At 45.1% G+C, this 26,436-nt stretch overlaps 1 long non-coding RNA gene across 3 annotated transcripts; it reads right to left on the reverse strand.

The window, feature by feature from the left end:
• Positions 1 to 6,370: 6,370 nt before the first annotated feature.
• On the reverse strand, positions 6,371 to 22,706 carry LOC102076236 (uncharacterized). Of its 3 annotated transcripts, none has more exons than XR_268160.4 (4): positions 22,579 to 22,706; positions 21,160 to 21,254; positions 14,848 to 15,022; positions 6,371 to 7,376 (listed from the first exon to the last, which is right to left on the reverse strand). It is a non-coding gene; the product is annotated as an uncharacterized LOC102076236 (long non-coding RNA). The 3 variants fall into 3 exon arrangements; XR_002057203.2 differs by having other exon boundaries at positions 6,371 to 7,439; XR_003215759.1 differs by lacking the exon at positions 6,371 to 7,376 and adding an exon at positions 12,568 to 12,782.
• Between the last annotated feature and the right edge of the window lie 3,730 nt (positions 22,707 to 26,436).

The raw sequence follows: 26,436 nt of genomic DNA on the forward strand, positions 1-26,436 counted from the left end.
ATAATACTTATATTTGTGCCTGAAAGCACGAAGTCGACTGTTTTCTGCTGGAGTTTTACTTTTTAATACATCATCTGTTCACCGGAGTCACTCGGTGCAGTTATTTATGAGACCAGAACAAACCCTGACTGTCTCGCGCTGTCAGACAGATTTTTATCTCAAACCCGAAGAAAAGAAAAGTCGCCCTCGCGTCGAGGTGTTTCCAAGTCTGACCCCGATGCTTCTTATTGGCTGCTGCACAAACAAACTGCACCAAGAAGCAAAGCGAATCAAGTTCCTTTTAACCAGACGGAGCAGGTCAGGTGTGAGCCTCCTCAGACTCCTGCACGTTGTCCTGGTTTGATTCCTGTGACAGGACCTCAGTCGAGAGACGTTTCCATGAAATCAGTGTAGACAAAGGCTGATGTGTGCCTCATAGTCTGAACGCAGCCGAGAATGAAACCTTATTAAAAAGACAGTATGGTGGCGTCAACTGATTTTGACATACTTACATGTAAATGAAGCTTTTGCAGATGTCCCAAAGCATCTAATGTAAGCATTCAAACTAACACACGTGACCTGGATATGAAACAGTTATTCTGTTTTTCTCTTCTTCTGTTTTTATGTCTGTGAATTTAAGATTACTGTCTTTAACTGAAGCTGACTTTTTCTTTCAGCTGCAGCCAGAGGTCAGGTAGAGGTCAAACTGAGGACATGTGTGACTGCAGAACTGATCCATGTACCTGCAGAAACGCAGCAGATGTAGCTGCGTGTGTGTGTGTGTGTGTGTGTGTGTGTGTGTGTGTGTGTGTGTGTGTGTGTGTAATAAATCTGCTTCCAGAGTCCCGCTGTAAACGGAAAGCTGCTCCTCATGTAGGGAATCCGAACTTTAAGGATGAAGGCCGGGTTGATGCGAGGGTAAAGTTGAGGGTAAGTGTGTGTGTGTGTGTGTGTGATGTGGCGGAAAGGCGGCCTGTGTGACGGGTCTTCCCAGGATACCAGGCAGCCGGCTGAATGTACACACCGCCTCATGTTCTCCGACGCTCTCACGTTTGAGCGAACAAACACACTCCAGCCCGGCACGTGTGCGCTCGCCGAGGCTATATGACCTCCATTTAAAAAAAAAAAAAAAAAAAAAAAAAAAAAAGAAGAGAGAGAAAACATAAATACACTCCTCGGCGGGTGAGTCACCTGGTCAGGAGAGACTTTATATACCTCACTCCTGTTTGTTCATGGCTTTCAAACCATCCGCTCACCAACTGCGAGTTTCAGGTCAGTGCATCGGGAAACCTAAACACACGCCGGCCAACACGTATGCATGGATGCAGGCGTTGGAGGGGGGGTGGGGGCAGGCACGCATGAGCGCACAAACACACTCTGAGCCTCCGCTGAGGAAAAACCGCCTCTGAGCGTCCTCAGGTGACCCCACATATGCCGCTTCTGCACAGCGGCTTTAAATAGAAACGCTTCCATCTCAGGGAGCGACCGGCCCAACTGACACCTCCAACACCGACTGGTTGATTCACTAACCCGGTGAACGCAGCGGGACCTCTGCCAGACAGCTGCTAAAGCGGGGAAGACAAAGAATCGACCTGGAAATACATGTGAGGTGAGCCGACAGCTGGATTCAGCAGGAGATCAAAGGGAAACTGCTTTTCCTCACTTCCTGTCATGCTCCAGTGATGGCTGCTCCTATTAAACACGCCCATAAACTCCAATAATGAGTTCCACATATGTTTAATAATCCCTGAAGCTGCTCTTCGATCACTCCTGCATCTGCGAATTAAGAAAATATTCTGTGACCTGTGAGGCCGACTGAGACTGCTTCACTCAGACTGTAACACAGACCTGCATCGCTGAGTCCAAGCTCAGCCGGTATTTATTATTTATGAACACATTTCTGTATATACGCAGTGCTTCCCACACGGACTTTAACCATCGACAGTAGAAAAGATGGACTTCAGCCTCAGGGTCTGGAAGTGAAGGCTACGTGGAGCTGCACTCTCTCTAATGGCCATCAGGGGGCGATACCTGCAGTTACAGAAGGACCTCTGGAAACGCTGTGAGTCACCAGCTGTTCATGTTTGTCTGTGATTTCACAGTCTGAGTTCAAAATGCCAACGCGACCACAGGAAAAAGCTCGGACTTTACTAACCAATGAGTGACACAGCAACAGCTACATCCACAGCAGCTACATCCACAGCAGCTACATCCACAGCAACTACATCCACCCTTCAGGGTGTCTATATACTGTCTGGACTGGCCACCGACATATATTACCCATTCCTCCATGACTGTTTAAACAGTGAACATTTCTGCTTTGTGCCATTAGATGATTTATATTTTATATATAGATATTAGTGCTGTCAGCGTTAATCTCGGCGTTAGCGTGGTTAGCTTGCTAACACGTTAGTGCCGTGCAGCCCTCGCACGGGGCCATCCGCGCTAACTCGCTAACGGGGTTTTGCCGCATTGATGAAGTTATGGTGTTAACATTGCATTAACGAGATTAACGCTGACAGCACTAATATCTATATCTACATATATATATACATACATATGAAAAATATATAAAGAGGCTGCTATCCTTGATCAGCTGATTTGACAACATAGCCACACAGCACAGCCAATCAGATCTGATTTAGGAACCGAGACACACTTTGCTAGTTACAGCTGCGCTCCATGAATCTGAGGAGAGTTAGTTTGTAACAGCTGATAAAGAAACAGCTGATCACCGAGTTTCCAGATGTGCTCTGAGGGTTTGGACCAATCAAAGGTCCAGAGAAGAGTCGGCAACCATCAGTTGAGAAAAGTGTGAAGACCCCAACGGGTGGTTGCTGGAGGTTGTTGGCTTTCACTAGCGTGAAATCAGAGCTTCATCTTTTAGTTTTGTGCTCAGTGAAGTTGATGAGAGCACTGCTCAAACCCAAAGCCCTGGCAGAACATAAAAGTCGATAAGGAAAATATATACACCGCAAAAAAGGTTATTAAGGCAAACACATAGATAAACTGTATATAACTTGTCCACTGTAACCTGGCAGCCAGAGGTTCCAGGTGTTCCATCCTGTGTGTGACGTCTTTGAGCTCGTCTGTTACCATCAGCAGCCAGAGGAAAGAGCTCAGGGTCGGGTTTGATTGTGAAAATCAATCTGGACTAAACGCCCTGCTGAAGCTAACGTTAGCTACCGCTGGGAGGCAGCGAGGCTCTGGGCAGCGAGCGCACCGTCACATCTTTGCTTTCACTTGCAGAAATTTATCCGATCACACTGAGATAACTGCACAGTATTTCAAACAGTCAGTGAAGCTCTCATTATTAAATTTCTGTTCAGAAAGCCAATAAACACACAGAGAAAGTTTCCAAACACGCGTTTAAGCGTTTAGCGCAGGGGTGGGCAATCTCAGTCCACGAGGGCCGGTGTCCCTGCAGGTTTTAGATCTCACCCTGGGTCAACACACCTGAATCACATGATTAGTTTATTCCAGGCCTCTGGAGAACTTCAGGACATGTTGAGGAGCTAATTTAGCCATTTAAATCAGCTGTGTTGGTTCGAGGACACATCTAAAACCTGCAGGGACACTGGCCCTCGTGGACTGAGATTGCCCACCCCTGGTTTAGTGTGTCGGCAGAAGTGTGACCGCACAGAAATGTGTCAGCTGTATTTCACTCATCGAAATTCACAAAGTTCAATTCAATTCAATTCAATTTTATTTATATAGCACCAAATCACAACAAAAGTCGCCTCAAGGCGCTTCATAGGTACAGAGAAAAACCCAACAATCATATGACCCCCTATGAGCAAGCACTTTGGCGACAGTGGGAAGGAAAAACTCCCTTTTAACAGGAAGAAACCTCCGGCAGAACCAGGCTCAGGGAGGGGCGGGGCCATCTGCTGCGACCGGTTGGGGTGAGAGAAGGAAAACAGGATGAAATTGTAGGACCTGTCACCGCCGCTCAAACGCCACCGGATTACTGCTTTTGTCTAATTGCAGCCGAGCACGCTGTGAGCACGAGGAGGAAGATGATGATGATCACCTGTCACACGCTCTGTTTGCATTCACACACACTCATATATACAGAGTCCCTCTGTAAAGACCTCAGACAAACTCCAGCGGAGGAGGAGGAGTGTTTGTGTGTTGGGTCTCTCATCTATTAGTATTCTTTTCGTCACTTGTCTCGCTTCGTCGCCTCTCCCTCTGCTCGGTTTTGTTCTCTCCATCCTCTGTCTACACTCCCTCCCTCCGTCTCGCTCCTTTTTCATCACTCGCTCTTTTACGCCCTCCTCACTCCTTATAACCTGATCTCTGCCTCACTCTGCCCTCATTCTCCAACCTTTCATTTCGGCTCTCCGCCTGTTTTTCTGGCTCCCAAACGTCACCAAAACAGAAAATGAGGCACTATTTTCTCTGCTTCCAGTTTCCTTTAAAAGCTGCAATTGAAGTGATTAAACTGCGGCACGGCTCGCTCACACAGCTTGCTTTCGATTTTCACCGTTTCCACGTTGCAAACTGAAGCCTTTCGCCTCCTTCGCTCAGGTGTAGCAGGGCCGTTCTCCTCCTTTGTGCCGTTAAAAAAATCCAGCTGGTCAGAACGATCAAACATAAATGTTTTGTGTAGAGAAATATGAAACTAAAAGTTTGAGCTGAGAAAGTGTTTCATCCATTTTCTTATTCTCTGTGACGGCTGAACCTGAAATAAATGCCCCAATATTCACATTTTTTTCCTTTTAACTACAATGTTTGTTGACAAATTAGAAATTAATTAAATAATGATTTTGCATATATGAGTAATAATTTCTATAATTTTCCTCCATCTTTTATTTTTCACAGTTTATCTTAAAGAAATAAAAGCATAAGGATTAAAAATCACATCATCATACTTGATGATGATGAAGTATGATATCATACACTGGGTAATGAATTCAGTGCCTAAGATGGAGCATTTGTTATTTTCATGGGTAGCAGATTCAAAGCTTTTACTTTGAAGGGGAACTTTCTTTGTTTCCAGGTCGTGTCGAACTTTTAACGGCTTCACTGCAGCTCAGAGAGCAGCTGTGAAGCGTCTGCAGACGATCGTCAGCGACCAAAGCACAGAGCAGTTTCACCCGGTGAAACCAGCCAACCAGCCGAGTGGTTTACAGAGGTTACCCTAGCAACAGGCAGTTGGGGTCACTGACCTTATTCAGGTTACCTTGACAAGTTAACATGGAGTGGTCACATGACCGCCATACATGGGTCAGCAGGGCAAATGTGTCAATTTAATAACTGTGAACACACAAAAAGGGAAAATAAATCTGAAGTTAGCACGAATGCTCACGGCTGGTCCTGATCACCAAAACCAAACAGCAGGTCCTCCGTGGACCTGCAGCGGACCACACCCAGGCTTTGACTTCAGGACTGGTACTTATACAGGACAACATGCCGAAGCACTTGTAGCCTGACGTTCACACACTCACACTCCGGTGGATGCATCGGGGGAAACTCGGGGTTCGGCATGTTGCCAAGGATACCTGCAGGCTGCAGGAGCCTCACTGCACAACGTGCCGGTTAACGTGAGCTTACCTGAGTGAGCTCACATCACATCACGTCACATCGTTGCCAATAAATAAATAAATACACCGTTATTTATTGGTGTTTGTAGTCTGTATACATGTGTGGCTCAGAGTTCAAAATCTGATAACTGTTAGTATTCTAATATCAATCATTACCTCCCGTCTGTAACGCACAGGGAACCCTGACTGCATCGCTGTGACACTAAAGGAAACACTCGTTATTCCTCACAGGCAGGTGCTGACGAGCCTTTTTGACACATCTAAGCTGATTTAATGATGTTTCCTTTCTTCCTCCCTCGGATCGTCCTGCTGATTATCTTGTACAAACAAGATCATGTAATTTTGAGAAGTTTAAAATCCCATCCGGATCAGTGCCCAGGAGCCACATCCGCCTCCCCCGAAAGGTTAATCCTGTCCAAAATAGGGCTTAAAGGATAATTCTGCTTTATTTCAACCTGGTGGGTTTCCTATTAGTGTGGCTATTATGGCCTGTGTCTCTGCGCTCTCCTTCTCTGCCGAGAGGCCGGGGGAAATGAGGAGCCACACAAAGCTGTAGCTCAGGTGGCAGAGCAGGTCAGCCACTAACCAGAAGGTCGGTGGTTCGATCCCAGGCTTCTCCACGCTGCATGCCAAACATCCTTGGGCAAGATACTAACCCCATGTTTGCCTACTGGTGGTGGTCAGAGGGCCCGGTGGCGCCAGTGTCCGGCAGCCTCGCCTCTGTCAGTGCGCCCCAGGGTGGCTGTGGCTACAATGTAGCTTGCCATCACCAGTGTGTGAATGAATGAATGTATGTAATGTAAAGCGCTTTGGGGTCCTTAGGGACTAAGTAAAGCGCTATACAAATGCAGACCATTTACAATGCAGTGTGTGAACAAAGAGTCTCGGGGAAGCAGTTAAAATAAAAAGTGCACTAATCCAGCTTTTTACAGTCCACACACAACTGACCTGAACACAGTGACCAGCTGCCACCGATGTCCAATCCAGCTCCGAGTCAGGTGCACCCCTCACGTTATCACCAAAGCGTCAAGCGGGCCTGAGGACTGACAGTAACGTGCTAACTCCACCTCCGTGAAGCTCGTCATCGACTATTTTTGAAGCCGTTTGAATTTTGTCTCAAATGAGTCACGGTCATTTAAAGAACGCTTGTAAAAAGGGTTAAAGGCCACGTTTCAACACTCCTGAATCTTTATGATGACTTTAGAAGGAATGGGCCTATATGACTGCTATTAACAAATAAGCTCCACCCACCTGCTGTGTTCTGTTTGAGGGGCAGCCAATCAGAAGAGAGTTGTCTTGGAACTGGGTGGCGCTAAAACTGCTGGTTTGATACGGAGGATAAACATTTGTGTGCACTAAGACCCAGAGTGGGAGAAAGGAGGATTATTTTAAAATGTGAACGGCTAAACAGTCCCAGGATAAAAATATGGAACAGCAAAATACTTCAGGTACAGGAAAAGCCCGTGGTGTGGGCTGAAGATAACCTTTTCGGCATACCGCACTCTGAGGCAGCCGCCCTCAGGGAACACATCTGGTTCTGTTTTCATCAGCTGCTGAGTAAAAATACTTTAATGTAGTTTTATTTCAGCATGTTTCTATTCTTGCTCAAAGCATTTTATAACTTTATGCCAACTTAAGGGCATTCCACACCGAGCACGTGGTGAATCTTTCCTGCAATGACGAGCTGGTCCTGATGTTTCTACACAAGAAAAGGAAGAAACGGAGATTCTGGTTCATCCAAATCTCAGCAGCAGGCAGGATTTCATGGTGTGTTCCAGGAGCTGAAGCTGTGTCTCGGCTGTTTCTGGACATATTTGAGGATGTTAGTGGGCAGAGCTGGGACCACATCTGAGGAGGCAGAGAGATCCTTTCAGAGCCGAGTGACCCGGACCGGCAGCTAGAGCGCTGCGTCTGAGGGAAAACACAATTACTTTACACTTTCTGTATTTTTGTATGTGTGTTTTCAGTACTGCTGCTTTTATTGAGCTACAAGCACACTTGTTTCCAAATGCAGTCGTCTGATTGGTCAGATCTGTTTATTCAGATCCAAAAAATCTGAAAGAAAAAAAACAAGATTGAGCTAATAAAATAAAAGGCTTCCTATGACAGTTTCGGGTTAGTGAGTGTTTTTAATGCACAAAATTCTGATGTGTAACAGGCTAATGTGCAGCTAACGTGCCCGATAAACCCACAGCCTGGAGCTCTGACGAGGCAGGAAACATCGAGTCTGGCATAACCAGGATTTATGTGTCAGGAAAATACTTTTTACTCTGCGTTTGGCCTTCACAGGGTCATCGTAACTCAATCGTAACAGACTTTTAAAAATGACGGTAGATCCGCACGGAGGAGGAACGTTTTAACGGAAACCTCACGAGCTGCTTTACTTCCACAAACTTTGCTCGAAGTGTTTCCTGCAGCTGCGATGTCTGGGGAAAATGCTGATTGTGACAGCTGTGATTCAGAGTCAACGTGTTAATTATTTGGATGCTAAAATGCTACACAACACCGCTGGAGGTGCGACGAATTCCTGTTAATTTTACAGCTAAAACACTCTGAGCCACCTTTCAGTCGGTTCTACACGGCTGATTCTTTATTTCTCTGAATAAAAGAATGCCCAAAAGTATGAGGACACACTTTTTTATCCTACTGAATCTTGGCCTTGGGCTATTTTCCAAGGTTCAGACTAAGCCCATCAGTTCCAGTGAAAGCTAGCTCCTCCATACTATTGTGTCTGAGTCTCGGGGGTAAAGACCTCTCAGATTTATTTCAGTTTTTCTTGTAATCCTTTTTTTTGTTAAGTGCGCCGCTGCTGTGGTTTTGGCTGCTCTGACAGTCAGTCAGCCACTTTCAGTCAGAGACGTGAACCGAGAAGACTGCCTGCTCTCGGCTGGAGGGGGGAGCAGATGCTGCTTCAAGTGGAGGAGTTCAAGTACTGTCAAGTCTGTCACACAAGTGGTGAAAAAGGGACGAGGGACACCGACAGGTGGATCGAAGCGGGGAGCTGACAGTTTACTGGCGATCTATATTCCCATCCCCACGAACGCACCACGCCGTGGGCAGAGCCTGAAAGAATCAGTCAGAAGCCGATTCTTTCAGGCTCGTCTGGGATCTCCCTACGTGCATGGAGTGTGGTGGCTTTAATCTGATGTTCAACAAGTCTCGCACAATTTCACTGACGGAACAAAAAGGTGGACACTGGCCTGGCCTCGGAGCTCCGCGGCCACCGAGGTGACGTCTACTGACATCAGCTGCGACGAGGACTTCCATGATCCCACGCACCGTTTGTGCTCAATGCTGCAGAAGCGCAGGCTCGTTCACGGAGCGCTGTGGATGAAACGTCTCGTTGTGTCGACTGACGGTGAGGTCGGGGATGGATGATGGTCAAAGGGACTGGTGGACGCTCCCCCATCGAGGTGACTTTACCTCAGTGCCTTAAATGATTATGGGACTCGTAATAAATTCAGTCGCCTCACGAGGTTCATGTAGCATCTCCACAATAACCGCACAGATGTGTTTGGGCGTGCGTGGGTGTGGGTGTGTGTGTGGAGTGATCCCTCATCACCATCATCACCATGAAAGCAGAGATGGATGGTTACAGGGTCTCTGCGTTTTGATGTGAAGCATTTTGAGGAGATACACCTTATCTGAAGTGGTCAGCGGACACTCTGAGGTCACAGTCACACATCCTGATACTTCTGGCCCAACACTCTATAACTCTCACCCTCTCCGTCTTCTCGCTTTGGTTTTATCCCGTTTTTCCTGCTTTCCTTTTCCTCGTCAAGTCTCTGCGTCTCCTCTCTTCATTCTACACTTTTCACCCCTGCGCTACATCCCTCCCCTTCCCTCCTCTCGCTCTGCCTCCATCTCTGTGAAAGGAGGTCCGTTACACAATTGCATCGAGGCTACTGAGGTCTTCAGTGCACAAAGACTGCATTCAAACCTCTGTGCTATATTCAGGGAGCCGGCTCAGCACAGTCGCACTAACCATCTGCTGTGTGTGTGTGTTTACAGTATGAGTGTGTGTGTGTGTGTGTGTGAGTGAGTGACCTCTCTCACCTGAATACAGATCTAATTCAAATCAGCAATGAACCGAAATCCGCAGGGTCAAAACTTTTGAAACAATCGTGACAGGAGGATTGTTCAGTGTTCACAGGAAACTGCACGGCTGGGAAATTGGGGTGCAGTGCTCCTTTAACTTATGCACGTGTACACACACACACACACACACACACACACACACACACACACACACACACACACTCTCTCTCTCTTTTCAATCCTGTATTTACATCTGCGAGTCCAACTCTCAGAATCTCGTTTCTGACCTCAGATCTCAAAAATTAAACCTTCCCTGAAGCTGCCAGACCTCACAACTAGAGTAAACCCTTATCTCTCTCTCACACACACACACACACACAGAGCCATGTGGGTCTATTTGGGTCAGTGCTGAAATGAAAGTGTTGTCACAGGAACAGAGAATTACACCAGCTCGAATTCTGTGTGTGTGTGTGTGTGTGTGTGTGTGTGTGTGTGTGTGTGTGTGTGTATATACGTGTAGCCCGGTGTGTATACATGTGCGTTGGTGCCCCTGTCAGCGGCGCTCCTCTTGTCGGGCCACGTTTGGACACGAGCGTCAGCGTTCCTCCTCTCGAGCTGTCACGTTTATTCTCAGCTGTATACCTTTATGTTCCCGTGTCGTATTAACCTATATTAACACCGCAAAGCGCCGTACAGAAACCGCCTGACTCCTCCGCATCAAAGCTGCCGCAGCTGTTTGAGTCTGTCACTTCTAACTAGACTAACGTGTTTTCCTTTACATTCCCTGCGCGCCGCCGGGTCGCCGGAGCGAGATGCAAACTCCCCTGTGTAATGTCTGAGAGCTTGAAGAGTGGCTCTCTGCCTGCATTAGGAGGCAGATCCGTGTGCAGATGTGAGCGCTGCAGCGACGTTATATAATGTTCTCAGAATTTAGTGTTAGCCACGGCGGGGCAGCAGACGGGCGCGGTTCGACACGCCAAGACAAACGTGCGCCGGTTTGCAGCTTAAAGTGACAATGCGTCAGTTTTAATGCCGTATATGAAGATTCATTCCAGTGACTACATCAGGGGTGTCAAACATACGGCCCGGGGTTTAAAACCGGCCTGTCGAACACCCCCATCCGGCCCACTGAAAGGACTCTGTGTGGTTTGTCTGTGGAGTGGATCACGTCATGAGCCACAGGTCTGAGTCAGTTTTACCGTCTCAGATTTTATCTGCAAGGATGACAGAAAAGAATTACACCTGGACTGTTGGCCCAGCGTCCATCTCTGTCCAGGAACTGCCTGCACACTCACCACAGGATGATCCAGGACCCCTGCGCCAGCGTAGGGTCAGCAGGTCCAAGGATTTCATCCTGATACCTGATGGCAGTGAGAGTGGTGCAGCCTCGTCTGTCTCTACATGGATACGCCTCCCCGGACCATCATCAACCACCATCAAACCATGTAACGATCCTACAGGCAGCATGGCGGTTTCTCCAGACCATTTCAGATCTGTCACATGTGCTCAGGGGGAACCTGCTTCTATAGTAAATGCCACTCAGGCTCCACAGTGCCCACTGGAGGACGTGGGGCCCTCAGGACACCCTCATGAAGTCCGTCTCTGACTGTTTGGTCACAGACGTTCACAGCAGTGACCTGCTGGAGGTCGTTTTGTAGCTCTGGCAGTGCTCAGCCTGCTCCTCCCTACACAAAGGAGCAGATAGCACTCCTGCTGATGGGCTAAAGGTCTTCCAGGGCCCTGGAATCTCCTCCACGCTCCTGAGACTGTGCAACTGAAACTGATTAACTACCCTCTCTGATACTTAACTGACCAGATCAATATCCCAGAAGTTTAACTGACATGACGCTGTACTCTGATTAAAAAATGTTCTTTTGAATTCACTGCTCAAAAAATGATGTTTCAAGGGCTGTTTTTCTATCATCCTTTCAAAATTCCATCATCTAGAAAACTCCTTGACAGTTTGAGGGTAAATATCTGGTACCACGGCTCTGTGAATGTAGACTGAAACATGTAGACGTCTGACAGCAGACTTGGGCTACGTCCACACGTACCCGGGTATTTTTGAAAACGCAGATTTTTCTATGCGTTTGCACCTTTCGTCCACACGTAAACGGCGTTTTCGGTCACTGAAAACGGAGATTTTTAAAAACTTCTGCCAGGGTGGATATTTTCGAAAACTCAGTTTTTGCGTTTACGTGTGGACGAGGAAAACGGAGAAAACGCAGCGTCAAAGGTGTGCGCCTTTTTGACGTCACACTGTGCGCCACGTTATTGTTTTGGTGAAATTAATTTCTACAATGGCAGACTTGGACAAAATACTGTTACTGTTAATTTTACTCTCTGCAGTGTTTAAATGCTTACATATACACACAGTTACTGTCCCTCCACACATAGGACTCAGTTTACTGTTTCCCACTCAGGCTTCCTGACTTCTGATTGGCCAACATTTCTACACGGTTAGGAATATATCGCCACCTGTTGCTTTGGCATGTTCCTAGCAGCGTTTTCCTTCGTTTTTGCATTTACGTGTGGACGGGATTTGAAAAAGGAAAAAAGAAAATGGAAAATCTCAGTCAAAATACCCGTGTACGTGTGGACGTAGCCTTGGAGGTCTGCAGAAACCACAGTTTTGCAGGAGGAGGGCTGATGTTTTATTTACAGCTTCTCGTATATGAGGCAGAATATTCTTTAAAACAAATCAGGTGAATGCTCCCTCACTTATTAAAGCGTGAATATGCTTCAGCGAGATATTCCCCAGGTATGACAGCACGCACCAAATCCAAAATTTGTCAAGGTGTTCTCTCTCATTGCCCCATTATGAATTTTTTAAATGCTCGTATTTATGAACGGCAGCCAAAAATTTGTTTCAGAAGTAGAAAATGTTTTATTTCAGTTTCCACAGCGTCACGGCCCAGCAAGGAGTTTCATCCTGGCCAAGAACAGAGGACACGCGAGTCCTCCCTTTTTTTCCTTTTTTCCTGGCAAATCAGGTGGGACACATTTGATGACACAAAACCATCCACTACAGTCCACACTCGCCCATTTTAACATCACAGTTCAGTTTTTAGGGGCGTCATTATCTTGCCTAAGGACACTCGATAAACAGTCCAGCAGTGGTGGTTCCCGGGCAAAAATTTACAGGGGGGCCCTTCAGCCGGCCTTCATCACATTTATTTAATCAATCATCTGACACCAGTGAGGACAGCAGCAGTCCTGTAACACAATAATACTCCGGTTCATTTCAGCAACAATGCTGTTAATGCTCAAAGGTAACCAACGTCACCATCATCAGATACTGGTGGAAGTTGTTCAAGCGTCTGTCTGTCATGTTTAAGGCTGAACTAGCAGCGTGTAGTCATTTAGCAGATTAATGTTGTTCAGTGCTACACTCTCCATCCTCCTGCTCTTCCTGTTCTTTAACTCACACGAGGAAATCTCCTCTCCTTTCTCACTGAGTGGTTGATAGATGGATGGATTTACTAAGCAGGTGCTGTGTTGGGTGTCTTTGCCCTTGTTGGGTTGGACTAAGCCTCAATCAGACCTGTCTCCAGACCACCAGGTGAGCCCTGGTAACCTCTGGTCACTGTGGAAAAACGTTTGTGACAGATTTCACCCCCTGCAAAGAGGACACAGCTCCAAAAACCTCGTTGTTACTGCTATAGCTGAAAGCGCTCTGCTGTCTTGTCTGCAAACACTCGCCAACAGACCAATAACATGTTTCTAAAGGTGCCACTTTTACTCTGGAGGCAAATGTTTCCAGCATGGTTCAGGATCTGAGGTCCATCAGATTTATCAGACTGACTCGACTCAGACGACCAAAAACGGTCCCAGCTGTTTCTGCCTTGAAACACCAGCTCACACGGTCTTACTTGGGTTACTCACACCCACATCAGGTCTGAATTATTTAAAAATGAGTAAAGTTAAAAGTTACATTTAAATGCTAATAAACCGTTAATAGATCCCCTGCAGTATTTGGCTCTGGCTCTAAATTCACAGATAAACCTGTACTCTGGCTGAGTCCCATCGTGCAAATCAGTGTTTCAATTTCTGAGATAATTGTTAAAATCAACAATAAAACAGTAAAAAATACTGAACCAGTGAAACAATAAACCTCTAATGATCATTACAACATAGAAATCAAACATTCTTTCTGATAACTTTCTCTGTTACATCTACAAATCAGAAATAAGCTGAAATTTGAGCGCAGACATCTTTAATGCATAAGCCGATCTTGTTCGACGGCGCTGCTGTTAAACTCTGAGACTCGCTCAGGTAAAAGGTAAACGCAGCCTTTCTTACTATAAGAGGATTAGTTGCAGGGCGACAAAGTGAAAACAAAATGTTCTGTGGAACATCTTCATCATCTTGTTTAGTGGGATTGACTCTGTGGAAAATAAGACATCAAAGAAAAAGTGGGTTTTTATCCCTTTTCTGCACAAACGCCTCCATCAGTGCAGCGCTGCATGAGCGTCTCATTCACTGTCTTCAGTATTAATGGAAGACGATGCTTATTTATGTTAGGTCAAAAATATGAATGAAAAGGATTCATGGATACAGGTGGAGGTGATGGAGGACTGAGGGTCATCCCATCAGACGTCAGGCGTGAAACTAGCGTGTGCTCTGACCACGAGATGGAGAAACCGCTTTCTCCATCTCGTGGAGAAACCGCTGGTCCTGCAGCCTCCACCTCAGGATGGCGGGGGCAACATGGAGACCCAGAGTTGAACACCAACCAGCAGCTCGGTCGTACACCACCCAAACATGGGCGTAGCTTCCGGGTCGGAACAATGAGGCTAATGTGGAAATGCCCTAAACCTGCATTCTGCCTGAAGACCACCAGATGGCGACAGCTGTGAGTACAAAGGCTTCCTGACAGGTAGAAGTTATAAAAAGCGTCTCAGTCAGCTCTGGAAACAGATTCCTGCTGAGCTCACGAGCTCAGGACTCGATACGCGTCAATAAAACGTTAAGTCGGGTTTATGTTTCCTGGTCATCAGAAGAACTCGTCTCAAAGCGTCAAAAGCAGGACTTCACACCAGCAGGTGGCATCACGGTCGCCATGTTCACATGAAACGAGCTTAGCACGAAGCCCTGAGAGTCTTCTCCAGGCTCTCGACTCTACTTCCTGTCTCCGCCTAAAATCTGCCCCTCAGACGCCGTTCATAAGCTCCTCCTCCATTTCTGGTGTTTGGTGAAGAGTTTTTCCCACCAAAGCTGAAATATTTTAACTCACATAAACACGGATTCACCTCTGTTACTGCAACCGACATAAACTTACCTGACTGGACCTTGAAAATAATCGCACCGCCTTAAAACTTCGCCCTTCCGTTGACCATCAATGTCCCCTTCCTGTGTCCTTCAGTGACTTCAACTGATGACAGGAAATAACCGCTGATGACGCAAAGGTGGCGGTCCAAACTACGACTGATGACATCAAAGGATTCCATCGACTCCTATAAGACAGCAGGTTACCAAGGCAACGAAAGCCATTAACGTCTGAATTGCCTCATCGTCTGTTTTAAATTTAATTGTCCAATAGCAGCACACGGAAACCAGCCAAGGTCCAAAATATTTTATTCTTACGTTTCCTAAAAACTCTGATCTTCTGCATTAACAATAAAAAGTCGTTTATCTTTAGGATGAAAAAGTCGCCACTAGGGCAGCGCAATGTGGCCAAAAATATTTATCACGATATATATTTGAAAATTTGTGATAACGATATAACTGACGACATAATTGATGCGAGACAAAATACTTTACAACTCCACAATTTTATTAGTGCAAAAAACCCCATCAGTGTATTTTTACTTAACCCTAGAACACTATCGCTGGGTGATTTTCACCCGAGCAAATACATTTACATGATTTCTCTCTCCTGCAGCTGTTTGCGTGTCGAGGAGCCTGTGCCTTCACCAGGGAAGTCTCAAACGTCCCAGGAATGGGTGGACCAAAGACCAGCTTTCCAGTGTCATTATTTATTTTATTTTATTTTTTTGTTCTTTGTCCTCATTTTTCTGTAATTTTGGAGCATTAATTTAGGGTTCGCACATGACACTTTTTTTCCATTTTGTTAGACATGGCACAGTTGAAAGTAAAAGACGACCACTCTAATTTGTCATGTGTTGTCATATTTTGATGACAAGTACTTTCTGTTGGCCATATTATATCGGGTAAAAATCACCCGGCATTAGTGATTGTGTTACTATTTATAGCGATAGTGTTCTAGGATTAAACAAGCAGCTGTTTTTTTATGAGCATTAAAGCTGTATAAAAATGTAACAGTGCAAATGCAAATTCCTCGCTAACAGTTTAACCAAAAGGCTTTTCTAGTGGAAATGGGCTGACATATCCTGAGCATAACCATGTATAATATCCACTAAAGTTAAAAAGAGGAGCTTTGCAACATGAAACTGCAGTGTGCCAAATAAATAAGTCAAATATGTATTTTTCGGACCATAAGGTGCACGGGATTATAAGAAAACAAAACAGTCAGATAAGTCAAACTTTCCTCAACTCATTCTTCTTCCTTCCTTCCCTTCTGTACCATTGATTCAATAATGCTGAATTCTCTCACAGCTGCTCTATTCACATGTTCTACTGCGTGACTGACAGCCTTGAGTCTAAAATGTGCTTCATACGCATGTCTCTGCAGGAGCCATTTTGGGGTCCTTATACACACACAATATGATAATATGTTGAAACAGTACGCGTTACTCTGCGAGGCTCCTGACTACGGTAGCCAGAATGCTCCAACAATCCATCAAGCGGTGCGGCTTCGTAGCTTAGCAAAGTCGGACTAAAACATTTTTGAGCGCCGTGTAGCACATAAAATCAGTCTACAAAAAAATGTGCTTTGTTGTGTATCTGACGGACAAAAGCCAAACCAGTTCCACACCACTGCACCATTTTTACAAACCAGTTGTTTCATCTGTTTCATTCAACGATCCACTTTCGCCCTTCTCATTCTGCGTCGCCGCCATGCTTTTTCGTCCATGTGCGTATGAAAACAAAGGCACTGCGCATGCACGTCTTACCCATATTCTATCGCGATATTTCATTTTCTAATCATTGCCTAACATTATACCGGTATTACCGTGAATAGTATAATATGGCCCAGCCCTAGTCGCCACCGTCACCAATGGGTCAGATTTCACAGGTCACGCCCTGCCGCCAGTCTTCATGTCACATTTGGCAAAAAAGTCAGGTGTGTTTGCAGATTTTGCATCAGACACTATTCAATAAACTTGATTTTTTTCAAAAATAATTCAGAGACACTTCAGGCAGTGAAGTTAGGATGCTGCGGGAAATTGTCAATTAAATTAACAATACTGTGCACCGATTTTGATAATTAGATAATAATTTTAGTCATTTTGAAGTAAAAAACATTTTCCAGCTCCTGTGATAATAAACCGACTTGTTTCCTACAAAATTAGTAATCAAAAATTCAAATAAATTAAACAATAGTTTCTGGATTCAGATGTTGAACAAAGAAGTGAAGATGACGCGGGCCTCGTGTTTGCTCTCTGGAGGACTTTTTCACATTTCTGAGACGAAACGATCAACGAGGTCTCCGGGGAAAGGATCATCAAATTAATTAGATGTAAAAAAAAAAAAAGTGTAAAACTACTAAATTACTCCGAGGCTGCTGTTCGTCTGTGCAGGTGTTTCTATTTTTTGGTGTGTGATCACAGCATAAAGAAGCTTTAATCTGAATCCCAAAAATAAAAAGGAAAGCATATGACACACACACACACACACACACACACACGCGCAGCCTTATGATGATTTACAGGACATAAGTTCTGCCATTGATCACCAACAGAGACAGCCTGACTTCAGGTGCTTTAATGAAACATAAAACAAACCATAGAGGAATGTTTTCAAAGAGTATTTGATCAGAGCGGGAGACATTTAACCAAATCCCCAAATATAGAGAAGTCACAGCTGCAGTATGGGACAGATAATCCTGTAAAACCTCTAAAAATCAGCGAGTTCAGCAGGCGGCAGAGTAAATATGTGTGTGTGTGTGAGCGTCTGCACTTCTGTGTGTTTGCTTTTTTTGCTGTTTCTGACACCTTCTGCAGCGCCGCAGCCTGTCAGATGTCTCGTTTTCAGATACTCTGACAGATTGGGATGTTAAAACTGTGATTTCAGCCTGGTTACATCAACCCCCAACTCCTCCTCCTCCTCCCCCATCTAACAGCGCAGGAATCAGCAGCAGCCATTAAAGATGTTGTCAGAGGGAATTATAGCGTGTCCTCCGAGCGCTCAGGATGTCTCCTCCTCCTCCTCCTCTGCGGCTCACCTGGAGGAGCTGTGGGAGCTACAGGAGGAGGTCAGATGATGTTTGTCGTTGGGTTTGCTGTACTTTCAGATCAGTTTACATTTGTCCCGTGAACAGGACTGACAAAGGCGTGTCTGTCTATTCCTGGAAACCTGCTTTAAAAGCCGAGCGACGCCGTTTTAAGCGACTGTGACAGAGCAGGTTCGGGGTCAGGCTGAGACTCACCTCCCCGTGTGTCAGAAAATTTGTCGTCAATTTGATGCGGGCGACTTTTTTTTCCTCCCTCGCTCTGATGAGAATACATTAACACGGTTTCATCAGTGATTATTTCTAATCTCCTCAGATTGTTTCAGATGTTATTTATTTGGAGGGAAATTGAACAAACTGGCAGGTTTACGTCTCAGACTGGAACAAGTCAGCAAACAGCAGCAGAATTAAGCAGCAGAGACGAACACGCCTGAAATCTGTTTCAGTTTCTGCTCATTTTTTTCCTTTTGGCTAATTCTTCCATCCATGTTCCACTCATTAAAACATTTAATATGTTTTCAGTTTAAACGCAGAAAAGTTCAGAAAACATTAAAGCCGAGTGAGCCAAACGAAGCTCCTGCTTCCACTACAGGTCACAGACACCCTGTGGAGGGATCCCACATTAATGAGTGAAAAGGTTCCCACCTGGCCTCCTCCGAATCAGGAGAACCAAAAATAAGGTGATAATATTTGTGGAGAACAAAACATACTATATAAATACATAACATCTGTAATGATCAAAGACTTTAATTTCATTAGTGCCCACTCATAACAGCCTCTTGTACTGTAAGGTAAAGACCTTAAAATAACACTCAGTAACCGACCTCCTCTTTGGAGAACCCAAAATAAGATGTCAACACTGCTGCGGGGCCCAAACTACAAAGACCACATGAGATCCAAACACGCAACCACATGTTGACCAGAGACCCAAAACACACGAGGCCAAACAAATGTGGCCAGCAGGCGATCAAAGACATGAACACGAGGCTGATAAAGAACCAAAGATATTCCCGATGGAGAACCAAGCAAACGTACACAAAGAGACACGCCTGCCATTCCTGTCAGCCAACCAGCACCACAAATACATCAGGGAAGCAAAAATGCAGAGATATCATTGGTTCTCAGTTATTTGGAGCTGAAAAACCAAAAAAAACTTATCAGCTCACCTTCATACAGTAAAAATCTGAATCATGGCGCGCTTGAAGGGGGCTGTAGGTGGAAGAGTACCTGCCAAATATTTAGCTCATTTACAAACAACAGGAACCCATGGGGCTAAAGCCATGGAGCTGAAAACCTAAAAACTGCAGGTCCTCTAACGTCCACTAGAGGCTTCATGAGTCCGCCCCCACAGACTCCAGTGTTAAAAATACATTCACAGCCTCTGGTCTCTTCATAAGAGCGTTACAGCGGTCACCTGGCAAGTTTGTATGGAAGCCCGTTTCAGCCAATATTTTTTTAAAAAAAAGTATCCATGACTCGAAATTTTGCATTATTAACTCAAAATTTTGAGAAAAGTAACTCGAAATTTCGAGTTAGTGCTGTGGATCAGTGATCTACGTGAACGATGTTTGACTGACAGGCGGAGGCCGACACAGGCTGCTGTAGCTGCCGTAGCTGCCAGCCTTCACCTCCAATGTGTTTGTGCTCTGTCTGTGTTTGTGCTTCAGTTTTGGAGGCTGAGGTTTGAGTATTTTATTAGTCTCGAGGATTAAAACTGGACGCTCGCAACTGAATTAACTACATCCACCATTTTTAAGCATTCAGTTCTGTCAGATTTAATGCTTGAACAGACGGAGGCGCTACATCAAAATAATCCAGTCTTTCATTCATGGGATTCGGGCGCTCTCTAAAAATGAGAGGAAGTCATCACCAAAGACATGCGTGTTTAATTTCACTGAGCGCAGGCTGATTTTCTCCTCATTACTACTGAGTGAGAGCTCTGTGTAAGATTTCGTGTTGCATTTGCATGAAGAAGAAGAAGCTGATGCAAGCAGCGGAGGACTTCAGCAGGAAGCAGAAACCCCGGGCGAAGATAAAACTGCGGTTCGGATGTTTACTTCCCCCGCGGCTGCAGAAACGATGAACACGAGGGCGAGAATAAGACGTACCTGGGACACATCGGGAAGCCGGAATCAGGGCCCCGCCTGTGCAAGAAGCACTTTATCACCGTCTTACAGCGGAAGAGGAGGATGATGAAGGGCCGCTCCTCAGCGCTCGGCAGGATAAACGGTCGGCTGCACCATCAGCAGCTCCTGCACGCGAGTTTGATCCCTGACGGGGGACGGAGCGTTATTACAGCGGCGGGTACATTAACGAGGGCGCTCGACTAATTGAAAACACACATTAAAGGAAATTCATTAAACGCGGGTTATCACGAGCTCCTGAATACAGGCGCAATATTAAAGAGACTAAATGAGAAGCCAAATGTGTTGAATCTTTACTTTCTGATATTCTTTATGAAGCGTTTGATTGCGGCTTCAAACAGACGTATATTCTCACTCACACGCTTTCACTTCACAGGCAGGCGACAGATGATCAAAATACCCGCGGCTCACACACAATCCCTGCCGAAGGATTCGATCTGAAACGGGCTCGCACTGATGATGAATCACAGAAACATCTTCACTAACAACAGGTTCAGCGATCGATATGCAGCAGCGTAACCCCCGAGTCTTTATCGCAGCTTTGATCCGCGCTGGCATGCTCAGACAACGCCTAATCAATACTGCATTAGAGCTGAATCAGGTGAGCTGGTGGTGGAGTTTAAAACGTACAGCAAGAGGCTGCAAAAACAAAGCGGCCCGACAAACAGCCTGCACACATCGGTTTTTAAAAAAATGTGTGATTGTCTTGATTTTTCTCTGCAGTGAGCGGTGAACGCTGGCCTTGACTGACAAACGCAGAGGCTCGGTTTCTGATTACACATCCTCCAGGTGGATGCAGGTGCCAGAAATGCAGCACACAAAAGGAAAAACACGCGATATGGCAATAAATGAAAGAAAAACAAACTTTAGCAGCAGTCAGGAATAATTTCTGACTAAAACCTTTACCTGACAAAAAAAGGTTTTAAAGTAAAATAACCTTTACGGTCGTTAGGCCTGGGCCACATTCCACAAAAATACTGTTCAGTTTCCTTTACACAGCACCAAATCACAACAGCAGCCACCTGTAAGGTAAAGACTGCACAAGACTACAGAGAAAACCCGACACTCAAACGACCCCTGTGAGCCAGCACTTGGCGACAGTGGGAAGGAAAACACCGTGATGTAAGGACGTTACCTCACACTATCAGGGATAAAGCGACGCCAGCGGCAAGACCAGCCGGGCACGTCTGGGGGAGAGCCGCAGGTCAGCCTCCGATGACGGTTAAATACCTAAAAAAAAGAAGAAGAGCAAATTCAACAACCTTCAGTGAAGCGCTGTGCTATTACATTACCGCTAAATATTCAAGAAAACCGTCAACCAGGCTATAAAAAGGACACTAGCCTGTGACAGGAAGTATGGAAGCTGCTGATGTGGTTAAAAAGCAGAACTTTAATGACTGTAAAAAACAAGAACAATCTGCAGGTTAAACGTTTGCATACAGGCTCAGATAAATGAAATCGTTTAATAAGTGGTGCTGACAGGCTTGTTAACTCCTGGGTAGTGACCATGATCGGCTGCAGCCTGGATCCTCTTTGCAGCATTCTGTTTGACAGCACAGACGAATACTCAGGACAATGAAAAAGTCAAAGGAACTTGGATTTAAGTTTGGGAGGTGTCTTGGACCCATTTCTAAAAATCTACAAATTTCTGCAAAATTCATCAGTTCAAACAATTATTCATAAGAAGATATTTGGGCATGTGTGCGCTTTGCCAAAGTCTGGAAGGAGATCCAACCGGTCACCCTCAGATGAGAGGAAACTCATTGGACGTTTTAAAGAAATATCACAGAATAATAACCACGAGCCAAAGAAACCCATCAGCACAGCTCACGCAGGTTTACAGTCTTTAAATCATCACCACACTGTTCCAGTATTAAAAATGGACGTTTCCTTTAAATTCACAGAAAATTATTTTTATTTACTCATTAAAGAAAACTCCTTTAAGGCTATAGAAACTGTTTGTTTCTGCTTCCAAACAGTATTTAAAAAATAATGAGCGAGATCACAACCACAGATTTTAAATCTGTTTTCTTCTTCCGAAAAATATAATTTGGATTTGTTACCTGGTGAAATATCAGTGTGTGTTTTTCCATATTCAGGTTTTAATCTCTGTGAAAGCATTCAGCTGATTTGGATTGTTTGAAAAAAAAAAAAATCTGTTTTCCGTTTATGAGACGCTGGAAATAAAAAAAATCAGCCTCTTCCTGCTAACTGTGATTTCCACAAAGCTCCAAATATTTCAGGGACTTCAACCTGAGCTCCACTGTGAGAGTCAGAAACATCCAAAGGTTTTATTGTTGTTGGACAGTCAGGACCTGAAGTTTATTGATTGTTATTGATTATATCTTCCCTGGTGAGTGAGTCTGTGACGTCAGGGTTGATTTTTGTTGTGATGGGATGAGGTAGCCTTTGGTACAGCATGGCAGGCTGAGGATATGAACGAGTGTTTGAAGGCTGTAAACCTGATAATGATTCATGAGTTTGGGTCTGATTAAATGAACTGTTCACTGATGACAAATCAAACACACACAGTCATAAAGAAACAGGGACTTACCAGGACGAGGGGCAGTGAAACTCCTGATTTCTTGAACAGGTGCTCAGTTGTCTCGTCTTTCCCACCTGCTGCTCATCTGCAGCTCGGCGCTCTCTGCTGCCCCTGCTGGTGGGAAGCTGTAATACAACAACGCTGCTGAAGGAGCCAGGCCGGCGCTTTAATGGGAGCCTCGTTATTTGTTTTACCTAAGGTGTGGTTGTTTGTGGTTTTCTGGTTTTGAACGAATGATCAGAAACAGATCAAACATCCAGGCTTGTTTCTGCTCCTCGACGTCACAGACCTTAAACTGGTGCAGGTTTGGGGTTGAAACCAGTAGATGTCCCATGATGCCGGCGCTCAGAGTTGGTTATGGAAATAAATCGTGCTGAACAAAAGCAGATTTTGTCTTGCAACAGCAACTTGATCTGTTTACAGTTGTGAGCAGAGATTAAACGTGTTTTTCAGCCCTGAACATTTCACGTGGGTACTTCAAAGGCTCCGCGGGACGAGGTGAGAGGCGCTGCTGATGTTGTATTTTCTCATCTAGGATTCTGTTTTGCTTCCTTGGTTTCTGTAAGTGTGATGTGTGTGTTGCTTCTCTGATGGGGTCTTGATTTCAGTTATCTGTCGAGGGCTGGCTTTGGTTAGTTTTTCAGTGTGAACAGGTTATAGTTTTGGATCCCAAATGAAGATGTCTTTGTTGGTTTGGCAGTGTGAAGGCTCAGATCTTCACTGGGAGTGAGGAGGATCTTTAGCTTGGTCTGCTGGAGAAGAGCAACAGTCGGGGTTATTCAGCAGGTGGGGAAACCCTGAGATCAGATGTAGTGGTTTCTCATTACTCACCGGAAGCAGTGATGCCTGCAGCACATGAAAAATGACCCGTTCAACAGTAAAAGGGATTGACCTGCTCTCAGACTGAAATGCTGAAGGTGCCTGAACGTCGTTCTGGGTCATCTGAACCGCTTTAAACCCGGGGGACGATATATTGGATTAAGGATGTTAAATATGGAGCATCCCGGTTGGATGGTTCTCCGGTCGGGGCATCTTTGAGGTCTTTGAATTTCATGCTTTGCTTGTTTTTGTTCTCCAAACGTTCCCTGGTGGTTATTTATTTAGTTCTCCAGATGTGATTTCATTTTTGATTATCCAGCAGATGTGTCCAGATGTTTGAGTCTTCATGGTTCCCCAAAGAGGCCGTTTGATGGCAGCGCTGTGTTTTTACTGGTCTTTCCTGCCATGAAACTTTTGGTTCCCTGTTAGAATTTGAACCTTAATTTGGGCTTCTCTTCTTTAAAAGTCTCTGTGTGATTGTTAGCGTTAGTCGGGCAAGGATGAAAGCTTCCTCTTCATATCTGTGTCTCCCACAGACACTCAGAGGTTCAGAGACTGAGGCTGTTAATGGGACTCAAACCCACAGCCTTCATGCTATCAGCTGAGTCCTGCAGCTGCTTCACTGGCAGCTTTTCAGTCTTTACACCACCGCCGGCTTTCAAACAGCCTTTCAGAAGCAGAGATGTGACTTGATCTCATCACCTCTAAACCTGTCTGCTTTGCTGATTGAGCCATTGAGTCTTCATAAGCGAGAGCTTTTTCAAGTTTTTCCTTTAGATGCTGCCTCTTGATTGTCAAAAGCAAAAGCAGTGTGTCAACTCCAAACACGCCACAACTCAGCGCAGCTGCGTACTGCAGTGAGCTAATACTTTGCATAGCCTCAGCACTCTTCTCGTGAAGCTTTTCAATATTTCCACTACATGTAGGCTTTGAAAACACTCGCAAATTAGAAATTTGAAAGGAAACTTGAACCTGTGACCCTGAGTTCTTCATCCAAGCTCTTGGCCCATTCAGCCACTGAATCTAATTATTTCTGAGTGTATTCTCTCATATTTTTTCTTCTCTTTTGGATGCTGGCACTTAAAATACAACCACACATTTACCATCGGCATATAAAGGATTGGATTCAGCCTCTTCGCAAATTAGTGAACAGCTCTTTCTTTCACGCCGGTGAATCGGAGGATGCTTCAGCTCGTCTGAGGTTATTCTGAGCTGTCTGTTAGCGCTCAGTTACAAAACAAAACCTTCTCACCCGGAGGGTCTCACAAACGCAACGTCTGAGTTTCTGACATTGTGCTGAGCTGCTTCAGTTACAACGCAGTTACAACAATGATCAGGCCCCTTTTAAAAAACTTATTTTCTTTGATTTTTTTCCTTCACACTTAATATGGTGTGGTTTTTGTATCATGTGGTTAGTCTGTTGTCGTCATCCTCTTTCCTCGACCTCACATTGCCGTGTCGTCTCACCCGGGGTCACCGAGGCCACAGAAAAATTCAATTCAATTCAATTCAGTTTTATTTATATAGCGCCAAATCACAACGAAAGTCGCCTCAAGGCGCTTTATATTGTACAGTAGATCGCACAATAATACATACAGAGAAAAACCCAACAATCATATGACCCCCTATGAGCAAGCACTTTGGCGACAGTGGGAAGGAAAAACTCCCTTTTAACAGGAAGAAACCTCCGGCAGAACCAGGCTCAGGGAGGGGCGGGGCCATCTGCTGTGATTGGTTGGGGTGAGAGAAGGAAGACAGGATAAAGACATGCTGTGGAAGAGAGACAGAGATTAATAACAGATATGATTCGATGCAGAGAGGTCTATTAACACATAGTGAGTGAGAAAGGTGAGTGGAAAGGAAAAACTCAATGCATCATGGGAATCCCCGGCAGCCTACGTCTATTGCAGCATAACTAAGGGAGGATTCAGGGTCACCTGGTCCAGCCCTAACTATATGCTTTAGCAAAAAGGAAAGTTTGAAGCCTAATCTTGAAAGTAGAGATAGTGTCTGTCTCCCGAATCCAAACTGGAAGCTGGTTCCACAGAAGAGGGGCCTGAAAACTGAAGGCTCTGCCTCCCATTCTACTTTTAAATACTCTAGGAACAACAAGTAAGCCTGCAGAGCGAGAGCGAAGTGCTCTAATAGGGTGATATGGTACTACAAGGTCATTAAGATAAGATGGGGCCTGATTATTTAAGACCTTGTATGTGAGGAGCAGGATTTTGAATTCAATTCTGGATTTAACAGGAAGCCAATGAAGGGAAGCCAAAACAGGAGAAATCTGCTCTCTCTTTCTAGTCCCTGTCAGGACTCTTGCTGCAGCATTTTGGATCAGCTGAAGACTTTTCAGCGAGTTTTTAGGACATCCTGATAATAAAGAATTACAGTCGTCCAGCCTGGAAGTAATAAATGCATGAACTAGTTTTTCAGCATCACTCTGAGACAGGATATTTCTAACTTTAGAGATGTTGCACAAATGGAAGAAAGCAGTCTTACATATTTGTTTAATATGTGCGTTGAAGGACATGTCCTGGTCAAAAATGACTCCAAGGTTCCTCACAGTGTTACTGGAGGCCAAGGTAATGCCATCCAGAGTAAGAATCTGCTTAGATACCATATTTCTAAGATTTTCAGGGCCGAGTACAATAACCTCAGTTTGATCTGAATTAAGAAGCAGAAAGTTAGCGGCCATCCAGGTCTTTATGTCTTTAAGACATTCCTGCAGTTTAACTAATTGGTGTGTGTTACCTGGCTTCATGGATAGATAGAGCTGCGTGTCATCAGCATAGCAGTGCAAATTTATGCTATGTCTTCTAATGATGCTGCCTAAGGGAAGCATGTATAATGTAAACAGAATTGGTCCTAGCACTGAACCCTGTGGAACACCATAATTGACCTTAGTGTGTGAAGAGGACTCTCCATTTACATGTACAAATTGGAGTCTATTAGATAGATATGATACAAACCACTGCAGTACAGTACCTGTAATACCTACAGCATGTTCTAATCCAGGGGTGGGCAATCTCAGTCCACGAGGGCCGGTGT

Source organism: Oreochromis niloticus, linkage group LG22 (genome assembly GCF_001858045.2).
Source record: "Oreochromis niloticus isolate F11D_XX linkage group LG22, O_niloticus_UMD_NMBU, whole genome shotgun sequence".
Taxonomy (NCBI): Eukaryota; Metazoa; Chordata; class Actinopteri; order Cichliformes; family Cichlidae; genus Oreochromis; species Oreochromis niloticus.